The sequence below is a fragment of the Pan paniscus genome, chromosome 12, assembly GCF_029289425.2.
Source record: "Pan paniscus chromosome 12, NHGRI_mPanPan1-v2.0_pri, whole genome shotgun sequence".
NCBI lineage: Eukaryota > Metazoa > Chordata > Mammalia > Primates > Hominidae > Pan > Pan paniscus.
The window spans coordinates 100,365,664-100,375,934 of record NC_073261.2 but is presented as its reverse complement, the minus strand read 5'-3'; the positions used below and the strand labels follow the sequence as shown (position 1 = coordinate 100,375,934).

The 10,271-nt window shown below is 43.4% G+C and overlaps 1 pseudogene; it reads left to right on the top strand.

Moving 5' to 3' along the window:
- The first annotated feature begins 2,092 nt into the window (after positions 1 to 2,092).
- On the top strand, positions 2,093 to 10,101 carry LOC100977867 (SWI/SNF-related matrix-associated actin-dependent regulator of chromatin subfamily E member 1-like; annotated as a pseudogene).
- Positions 10,102 to 10,271: the final 170 nt, after the last annotated feature.

The window sequence follows — 10,271 nt, the reverse complement described above, 5'->3', positions numbered from 1 at the left end:
TGGTGGCTTATGCCTGTAATCTCAGCACTTTGGGAGGCTGAGGTGGGCAGATTGCCTGAGCTCAGTAGTTCTAGACCAGCCTGGGCAACATGACGAAAATCTGTCTCTACAAAAAATAACAAAAATTAGCCAGGCATGGTGGTGTGCATCTGTGGTCTCAGCTGCCTGGGAGACTGAGGTGGGAGGATCAGTTGAGTCCTGGAGGTTGAGGCTATAGTTAGCCAAGATTACACCACTGCACTCCACTCCACACTCCAGCCTGGTTGATAAAGTGAGACCCCCATCTCAAAAAAAAAATGTATTATAAGTTTAGCCCTAAAGGGCTGTGAACGTGTGTGTCTACGGTTATACTGGGTAGCTCCTAGTCTCTAAGACCATAGAATCAGTCTTAAAGGCTGTGCACCAAGATCCGGGTGTGCCCTCCAAAACAACAACAAAAAAGATTGTGCATCAAGACCAGTGCTCAAAATTAGACTTAAAAGAATTGGTCTGCTAAGGCCCTGTAGTCACTGCTGATCAACACAGACATCACGCCCCAAGAATTGTCCCTGCTGCCTCTGAAAACTGGCTGCCGCCAGTGCCAAAACTCCTGCAAAGGTGGATGGATACTGTATGGATTCTGCTTTGTTTCAGTGGCTTCTTGTTCACAGTCTGGATGGTTATTGGTTGGTGAAGCCCAAAATACATGCCCCTGCCCCAGGTGCCAGGGAAGTGGGGAAAAGGGAGAATCTCTTGTTTTCAGCTTCAATAGTGGGAGGTGGCCTCTGACTCTAAGATGGGGGATTTAGGTAACTGGATGGGCAAAAAGAGTGACAAATATCTACTATGCCAGTGGTGTGCAAACTTTACTGCACATTAGGGGAGTGCTTTTAGAAATACAAGCACTGGCTCTGTGCAGTGGTTCATGCCTGGAGTCCCAGCACTTTGGGAAGCCGAGATGGGAGGACTGCTTGAGGCCAGGGGTTCAAGACCAGCCTGAGGGTATAGTGAGACACTTTCTTTACACAATAAGCAAACAAACTAATGCCAAGGTTGCACCCCAGAATTCCTGAGATGATAGTGGCTTTTTGTTCGTTTTTAACTTCCTATGTGATTCCCATGTGCAGCCAAGTTCATGAACCAGTTCCCATACCCTTGCTACTCAAAGTGTGTTCTTCAGATCACCTGCATGGGAATCACCTGGGAGCTTCTGAGAACTGCAGCTGCTCTGCACAATTCACACCTATGATTACACAAAAGCCCCAGAGGAGTCTCACACAAATTACAATTTGAGAAAGGTGGCCCTATGCTATTTTCCCAAGGCCAGCCCGAATCCCACCAGCAGGTATATTCCCCACTTCTGAGCAGAGCAGTTGCCTTTCTCTTCTAAATCCCGAGAAGAATACATTTGGCCTGCTTTTCCGTTGGGCATTTATTGCCTACTTCCTTGTTTGTGGTTAACTGGCTTATCTCTTTAATGGATTGTGAGTGAGTGGTGGGCAGGGACTCTAGTCCTTTCTGTGTTTTCACAGATCTTATTGCATTGCTGTCCACGCAGCAGGTGCTCAGAACATGCAGTGAGTGAACCGGTGACGTTCCTTCAGCTTCCCTCTCCCACCACATTCAAGCAGGGGATGCAGCGGCCTCCTTTTCCCCACCCCCACTTCCATACATTCACAGTCCCATCTTGATTCAAAGGCAACTTCAATTATAACTTTTAGTCTGGGCACAGTGGCTCACGCCTGTAATCCCAGCACTTGGGAGGCCTAGTCTGGCGGATCACTTGAGGTCAGGAGTTTGAGACAAGCCTGGCCAACATGGCGAAACCCTGCGTCTACTAAAAATATAAAAATTAGCCTGGTGTGGTGGCACGTGCCTGTAATCCCAGCTACTTGGGAGGCTGAGGCAGGAGAATCACTTGAACCTGAGATAGGTTTTAGTAAGCCGAGATCATGCTACTGCACTCCAGCCTGGGCAACAGAGCAAGACTGTCTCAAAAAAAAAAAAAAAGAAAGAAAAAGAAAAAATGCGGGGCCTGGTGGCTCACGCCTGTAATCTCAGCACTTTGGGAAGCTGAGGTGGGAGGATCACAATGTCAGGAGTTTGAGACCAACATGGTGAAACCCCGTCTCTACTAAAAATACAAAAATTAGCCAGGCATGGGAACGCATGCCTGTAATCCCAGCTACTCAGGAGGCTGAGGCAGGAGAATCACTTGATCCTGGGAAGCGGAGGTTGCAGTGAGCCGAGATCACACCACTGCACTCCAGCCTAGGCAACAGAGCGAGACTCCGCCTCAAAAAAAAAAAAAAAAAAAAAAATTTAAAGTTCAAATTTATTCTTACTACTTCCGGGTATTGGATACATTAGTTGACTCCTGTGAATCATTTCCTTGTCTCTAAAGGAGATGGACTTGAAAGCTCTCCAACAGTTCAATGGAAATATTCTACAATTCTGTAGTCCACCTTGCTGGATTAGCCAGGACTCCAATACCCCAACTCTTGTGGGGTTGGCAGTGGGGCTTGCATGGAGAAACTATAAATTAAACATAGGGTCGCTCCGCCACCGTGTGACCAATGCTGGAAACTGCATTTCTTCAGTGTGCCATGAGAGATTTCTCAAAAGCCCATCAAGATTTTAGGGTAATATATAGCCACACAAAATTAAATGATCTCTCCCTACCCCCACAGCATGGCAGACACGGAATTTTAAAAGTATAAACCTACAAAGATAAAAATTAGGGAGCAAGAGACATCAGCAAGTGAGAATTAAAATTTTTATGTATGTAAATATTAGTCTTTAAAAAATGGAAGATGGAAAACAGAGCTAACTGACATGGAGCATGAGTTACAACCTCATTGTTTTCAAAGGGGGATGTCGATAAGAAGTGGGTATATTTTCTCTGATGGGATCCCAAGAGTTCCAGGATTTATAGGTACCAGTTACCATGGACAACTGAAGCATATGGCAATGGGCTAAAAATGGAGCAAGGAAATAACGGATCCCAAGTGTCCCTTCCCACCCCTCACAGCCAGGAGTTGCTGTCACCCCTCTTCAAGCCTTATTATTTGCAGAAATGAAACTATAGAGGCTTCAGATCTGAGGCCACCAGGCCCAGAGAGAGGTGGAGGTGAGTCATAGTATCAAAAACAAGGAATGAAGTGGATGCCTGTCTTGAATAATGGGCTCCTAAGCTTCTTTCCTTCATTCTTCCTTCCCTTTCCCAGAATTTTAGCAGCCAAATACATGTACTCAGGCAGAAGATTAGGAAGTCCTTCTGTCACATGGAAGTTCACCAACAAAAAGGCCCCTTATAGCAGATTCCTCCAGTTCTGAGGACATATAAACACATACAAAGTTTCCAATCTACCAAAACCTTATATACGAAATCAGTCAACATAAAGAAAAGTATAGGAAAATGAATAACAATCTACAGAAAAAAATAGCCGGGCATGGTTGCACACACCTATAATCCCAGCCACTCAGGAAACTGAGGTAGGAGAATTGCTTGAACCCAGGAGGTGGAGGTTGCAGTGAGCTGAGATTGTGCCACTGCACTCCAGCCTGGCAACAGAGCAACAACGTCTCAAAAAATAATAGTAATAAAAATAAATAAACAAAATAAATAAAAATAACAATCCACATACCTGACACCCAGATTGAGTCAGATATTCAGTTCTTCATGTTGACATAAAAGAGACAGTAAAACAACTAACAAACATAAAAAGGAGACTTCAGGGGAAAAAAGGTAAGGAAAACCAAAGAAAAACCCCAAACTCACTTTAAGCAATATTTTTGAATGACATGGGATCCATAAATTAAGAATAGGATGCTATAAAAAAGAACAAATAATGAAAAAATGATCTCTAAAATAAAAACTATCCACTGAAATAAAATGATTCAAGAGAAGAATAGGCCAGGCACAGTGGCTCCTGCCTGTAATCCCAGCACTTTGGGAGGCCCAGGCAGGCAGATCACTTGAGGACAGGAGTTTGAGACCAGCCTGGCCAACATAGTGAAACCCCGTCTCTACTAAAAATACAAAAATTAGCTGGATGTCGTAGCACATATTTATAGTCCCAGCTACTCGGGAGGCTACTCTGGAGGCTGAGGCAGTAGAATCACTTGAACCCAGGAGGCGGAGGTTGCAGTGAGCTGAGATCGAGCCACTGCACTCCAGCCTGGGCAACAGAGCAAGACTCTGTCTCATTAAAAAAAAAAAAAAAAAAGTGGGGGAAATAAATTTCTGTTCTTTATAAATTAGCCAGTCTATAGTATTCTGTTATAGCAGCACAAAACAGACTAAGACATAAAGTAATTATCAGAGAGAAAATACAAAAATAGAAAAGGAACTTACTTGTCAAATGTAAAGGCAAAATAAATGACATATTCAGATATGCAAACAGGTAAATGTTTTTTTCCCTTGCTGTCCTTCTCAGGAATCTACTCTAGGAAAAGGAAAGAGTACACCAAGGAAAAGAAAAGCCGGAGACTCAGAAAACAGGGACTCAAGTGTGGGCCAGTCCTGGAGGGGCTATGTAGTTGGACTTGGAAGCAACCTACCCAGAGGGGAGCAGGAAGACAGTCTCCAGGAAAACCAGTGGAAGAAATAATATTGATAGGTGGGTGATATAGCTGAGGGACAGTGCAAAATCATGAGGATAAAAAACAAAACCTTTCTCTCTGCTGGGAGCAGCTCTCTGAGAGCTAGGATAAAATCTGTCCTGCCTCACACAGGATCCCCAGTGCCTGACTATTCCTGGCACATAGTAGGTGCCCAAGAAATATTGTTAAATGAGGCCAGGCATGGTGGCTCACACCTGTAATTCCAGCCCTTTTGGAGGCCAAAGCAGAAGGATCTCTTGAGCCCCTGAGTTTGAGACCAGCCTAGGCAACATAGGGAGAGACCATCTTTACAAAAAATAAAAAATTAGCTGGGTGTGGTGCTATGTGCCTGTGGTCCCAACTTGAGGTGCTAGGGTGGGAGGATCACTTAAGTCTGGAGGTCGAGACTGCAGTGAGCCGTGATCACACAACTGCACTCCAGCCTGAGCAACAGAGTGCAGACCCTATCTCAAAATATATATATATGTGTGTGTGTGTGTGTGTGTGTATATATATATATATGCATAGTTAGATGAGTGAATGAATGAATGCATGAAGGAGAGCAGATCAAGCTTCCCATTTGTGCTTTAAGCCGGATGCTAAAGCAGACCAGCTAACCTGAGCACCTGAGCGCCCCTCCTCCACTACAGATGCCTTAGAAATACAACATCAGTATAATTTTGAATGCATAATCAAGTCCTCAAGAAAGCAAAGATAATCTGAAGGAGAAACAGGTCACTTACAAATCATTTTTGTTTTGTTTTTATTGTTGACATATAAAAAAACCATACATATATGTACACATCTTTATGTATACAGACCCTAATAGATCTGCCTTGCCCACAGGCTTTTTTTTTTTTTTGAGACGGAGTCTCACTCTGACGCCTCGGCTGGAATGCAATGGCGTGATCTCAGCTCATTTCAACCTCCGCCTCCCAGGTTCAAGGGATTCTCCTGCCTCAGCCTCCTGAGTAGCTGGGATTACAGGCACATACCACCATGTCCGGCTAATTTTTGTATTTTTTGGTAGAGATGGGGTTTCACCATGTTGGCCAGGCTGGTCTCAAACTCCTGAGCTCAGGTGATCTGCCTGCCTTGGCTTCCCAAAGTGCTGGGATTACAGACACCTCTTTGTGGTCTCTGCTCAAATGTCCCCTTGTCATTGAGACCTTCCCTGGCCACACTGCATAGGACAGGAACAACACCTCTCCCAGTCCTGAATTCGCTATCCTTTTCACTTGGCTTTCTTTTTTCCTCCACAGCTCTTTCCACCACCTGACATATTAACATTTACTGTTCATTTGTTTATTGCCTGTCTCTGCTAGGATAGAAGCTCCAAGTGGGCAGGGGCTCTTTCTGTCTTATTCATGGCTCTGTCTTCAACACCTAGAACAGCACCCACTGCATGAACGATGCTATTTGTTGAATGAATAAACCTGATCTCTTGTGCCCCTACTTCCTACTGGGAAATCTACAGTGAAGAGAGGAGAATAAAACTAACATTTTTGCAGCATTTTCTTAGGGTCATGGAGGGATTCCTAGTGTCCCGAAGGTGCTTGTCTGAGTCCTGAAAGTGAAGGGGCTATTTGTAGTAAACAAACAAACAAACAAACAAAAAACCCACTTTAGGACATAATATAGGAAGTGGGCTGGGTTCAGTGGCTGGTGCCTGTAATTCAGCACGTTGGGAGGCTGAAGTGGGAGGATCACTTGAGCCCAGGAATTCGAGACCAGCTGAGGCAACAGTGAAGTCCCATTTCTACAAAAAATTAAAAAATTGGAGGGGTGGGCATGCATGGGATAAAGGGAAGTGAAGCCAGGGCTTGGGGCACTTTTTCTGCCCATGAAGTCTCAGATTCATTCTTAAGGAACTGAGAACTTAATCTTCCAAAATGTCAAAAAGACCATCTTATGCCCCAACTCCCACCCCAGCTCCTGCAACACAAATGTCCAGTACACCAGGGTTTGTGGGATACAATCCTTACAGTCATCTCACCTACAACAACTACAGGCTGGGAGGCAACCCAGGCACCAATAGCCGGGTCCCAGCGTCCTTTGGTATTATGATTCCAAAACCCCCAAAGCCACCAGATAAGCCGCTGATGTGCTACATGAGGTACAGCAGAAAGGTCTGGGACCAAGTAAAGGCTTCCAACCCTGACCTAAAGTTGTGGGAGATTGGCAAGCTTATTGATGGCATGTGGGGAGATCTCACTGATGAAGAGAAACAAGAATAAACAAATACAAAGCAGAAAAGATAGAGTACAATGAATCTATGAAGACCTCTAATTCCACACGAACCTTGCTTACATAAATGCAAAAAGTCATGCAGAAGCTGCTTTAGAGGAAGAAAGTGGACAGAGGCAGTCTCGCATGAAGAGAGGAGAACCTGACGTGAGCATTCAGCTTGCTGAAGATCCAGATAATTGTGACGATGGCTTTTCATTTCTTTTTTTTTTTTTTTTTTTTTTTGAGACAGAGTCTTGCTCTGTCGCTCAGGCTGGAGTGCAGTGGCGTGATCTCAGCTCACTGCAACCTCCGCCTCCTGGGTTCAAGCGATTCTACTGCCTCAGCCTCCCCAGTAGCTGAGATTACAGGCACGCACCACCACGCCTGGCTAATTTTTTAAAAATCTTTAGTAGAGATGGGGTTTCACGATGTTGGCCAGGCTGATCCTGACCTTGTGATCCACCTGCCTCGGCCTCCCAGAGCGCTGGAATTATGGGCGTGAGCCACCGTGCCGGGCTGACAATGGCTTTTCAATGGAGCATACGGACACCGCCCGTTTCCAGAGAAATCATGGCCGCATCAGTGAAATCCTTAGTGACAGTGTGGTGCCAGACATTCCGTCCGCTGTCACAACAGCTAGCATGCAGGTCCTCAAGCGACAGGTCCAGTCCTTAATGGTTCATCAGCGAAAACTAGAAGCTGAACTTCTTCAAATAGAGGAACGGCATCAGAAGAAGAAGAGGAAATTCCTGGAAAGCACGGCTTCATTTAACAGTGAACTTAAAAGGTTGTGCGGTCTGAAGGTAGAACTGGATATGGAGAAAACTGTAGCTGAGATTGCACAGGCAGAGAAACAGGGCCGCAAAAGGCAGGAGGAAAGGGAGGAGGCGGCAGTGCAAGCTGAGCCAGTCAGAGCAGCCTCGTTCCTGAGGAAGAGCAAGCGGGCAACAAAGGCGAGGAAAAGAAAGACGACACGAACCTTCCAAGGGAGACAGAGGAGACACACTCTGAAGAAGAGCCAACGGAACAGTGAAGAAGGCATGTCTACTCCTGAGGACAAGGAGAGTGGGTAGGAGGGGTCGACTGTATGGCAGAGAAGGAACCAGTGATAGTAACACTGGCTTGGAGAGTAACAGCCAACAGTGGAAGAGCCACCAACAGATCCCATACCAAGAGACGAGAAAAAAGAATAAATGTGGCCTTGTTTTATGTGTTCTAAATACTTTTTTTGTTTGTTTGTTTGTTTTTGTTTTTTTGGAGACAGAGTCTTGCTCTGTCACCCAGGCTGGAGTGCAATGGCCGGATCTTGGCTCACTGCAACACCCACCTCCCAGGTTCAAGCTAGTCTCCTGGCTTAGCCTCCGGAGTAGCTGGAATTACAGGTGCCAGCCACCACGCCCGGCTCACTTCTGTATTTTTAGTAGAGATGGTGTTTCACCATGTTGGCCAGGCTGGTCTTGAACTCCTCACCTCAAGTGATCCTCACCCACCTTGGCCTCCCAAAGTGCTGGAATTACAGGCATGAGCTACTACGCCTGGCCTTAAATACTTTTCTATTTTTATTTTTATGTTATTATCTTATTTTATAATTTTATTTTTATTTTTGAGACGGAGTCTCACTCTGTCACCCAGGCTGGAGTGCAGTGGCCAGATCTTGGCTCACTGCAACCTCTGCCTCCTGGGTTCAAGTGAATACATACTTTTTTTTAATGAAAAAATGTTTTTTGGTTTAAAAATAAAAAAACTGGCCAGGTGCGGTGGCTCACGCCTGTAATCCCAGCACTTTGGGAGGCTGAGGCAGGTGGATTACTTGAGGTCAGGAGTTTGAGACCAGCACGGCCAACATGGTGAAACCCCATCTCCACAAAAAATACAACAATTAGCAGGGCATGGTGGTACGCACTTGTAATCCCAGCTACTCGGGAGGGTGAGGCAGGAGAATCACTTGAACCGGGGAGGCAGAGGTTGCAATGAGCCGAGATTGCACCACTGCAGTCCAGCCTGGGCGACAGAGTGAGACTCTACCTCAAAAAAAAAAAAAAAAAAAAAATTAAAGAATTAGCCGGGCATTGTGGTGCTTGCCTGTAGTCCCAGCTACTTGGGAGGTTGAAATAGAAGGGTCACTTGATCCCAGGAGTTTGAAGCTGCAGTAACCTATGATCACACCACTGCACTCCAGCCTGGGCGACAGAGTGAGACCTTGTTTCAAAAAAAAAAAAAAAAAAAGTCCATATACTATATTGTCACTGGATATGGAACTTTACCCTGAACCATACAAAAGTATATTATATACAACTGATTAGAGTTTATAATTTCTTTTTTCAGAACTAAATGTTTTATTAACATTTAATTTCCCATAATATTATAATATTAAATGTTCACATAAAGAAAAACCAGAAGAGGCTATGGACATTTATAAAATAGGATTACACTAAACAGGTCCCAATAAGTTTTAAAAGATTAAAATCATAAAAAGTATCTTCTATGACCACAATAGAAAGTAGAAATCAATAGCAGAAAGAAAACTGGAAAATTTACAAGTATGTGGAAATTACATAACATATGTGGAAATAACTAATTAGTCAAATAAGAAATCACAGGTGAAATTAGAAAATTCCTTGAGATAAATAAAAACTAAAATGCAACATACTAAAACTTATGGGATACAGCAAAAGCAGGGCAAACAGGGAAATCTATAGTTGTAAATGCCTATATTTAAAAATGAAGAAAGATCTCAAATCAGCAATTTAATTTTACACCTCAATGAACTAGAAAAAGAACAAATTAAACCCAAAGTTAACAGAAGGAGAGAAATGGTAAAGATTAGAGTGGAAATAAACAAAATAGAGTGTAGGGAGACAATAGAAAGAAAATCAACAAAACTAAGAGTTGGTTTTTTGAAAATAACAGCAAAAGACAAACCCTTAGCTAGATTAAGAAAAAAAAAAGACTGAAATAATAACTAAAATTAGAAATGAAAGGAGACTTCATAAATGATGCCACAGAAATGGAAAGGATTAAAGAGACTATGATGAATAATTATATGTCAACAAACTGGAAAACTTAGAAGAAATGGATAAATTCCTAGAAACATATAAGCAGCATGACTAAATAATGAAAAAATAGAAATCCAAACAGACCTCTAAGTAGTAAAGACATTGAATTAGTAATCAAAAGCCTCCCAAAAAAGAAAAGCCCTGGACTGGATGGCCTCACTGGAGAATTCTACAAAACATTTAAAGTAGAATTAACAATTCTCAAACTCTGCCAAAAAAAATTAAAGAAAAAGGAACATTTTCAGTCTCATTTTATTAGGCTAGCATTATCCTGATACCAAAGGCAGACAAGGATCCTATGAGAAAACTACAGACCAATATCCTCGATGAATATTGATGCAAAAATCTTCAACAAAATCTTAGCAAACTGAATTCAACAGCACACAAAAAGTTCATACATCA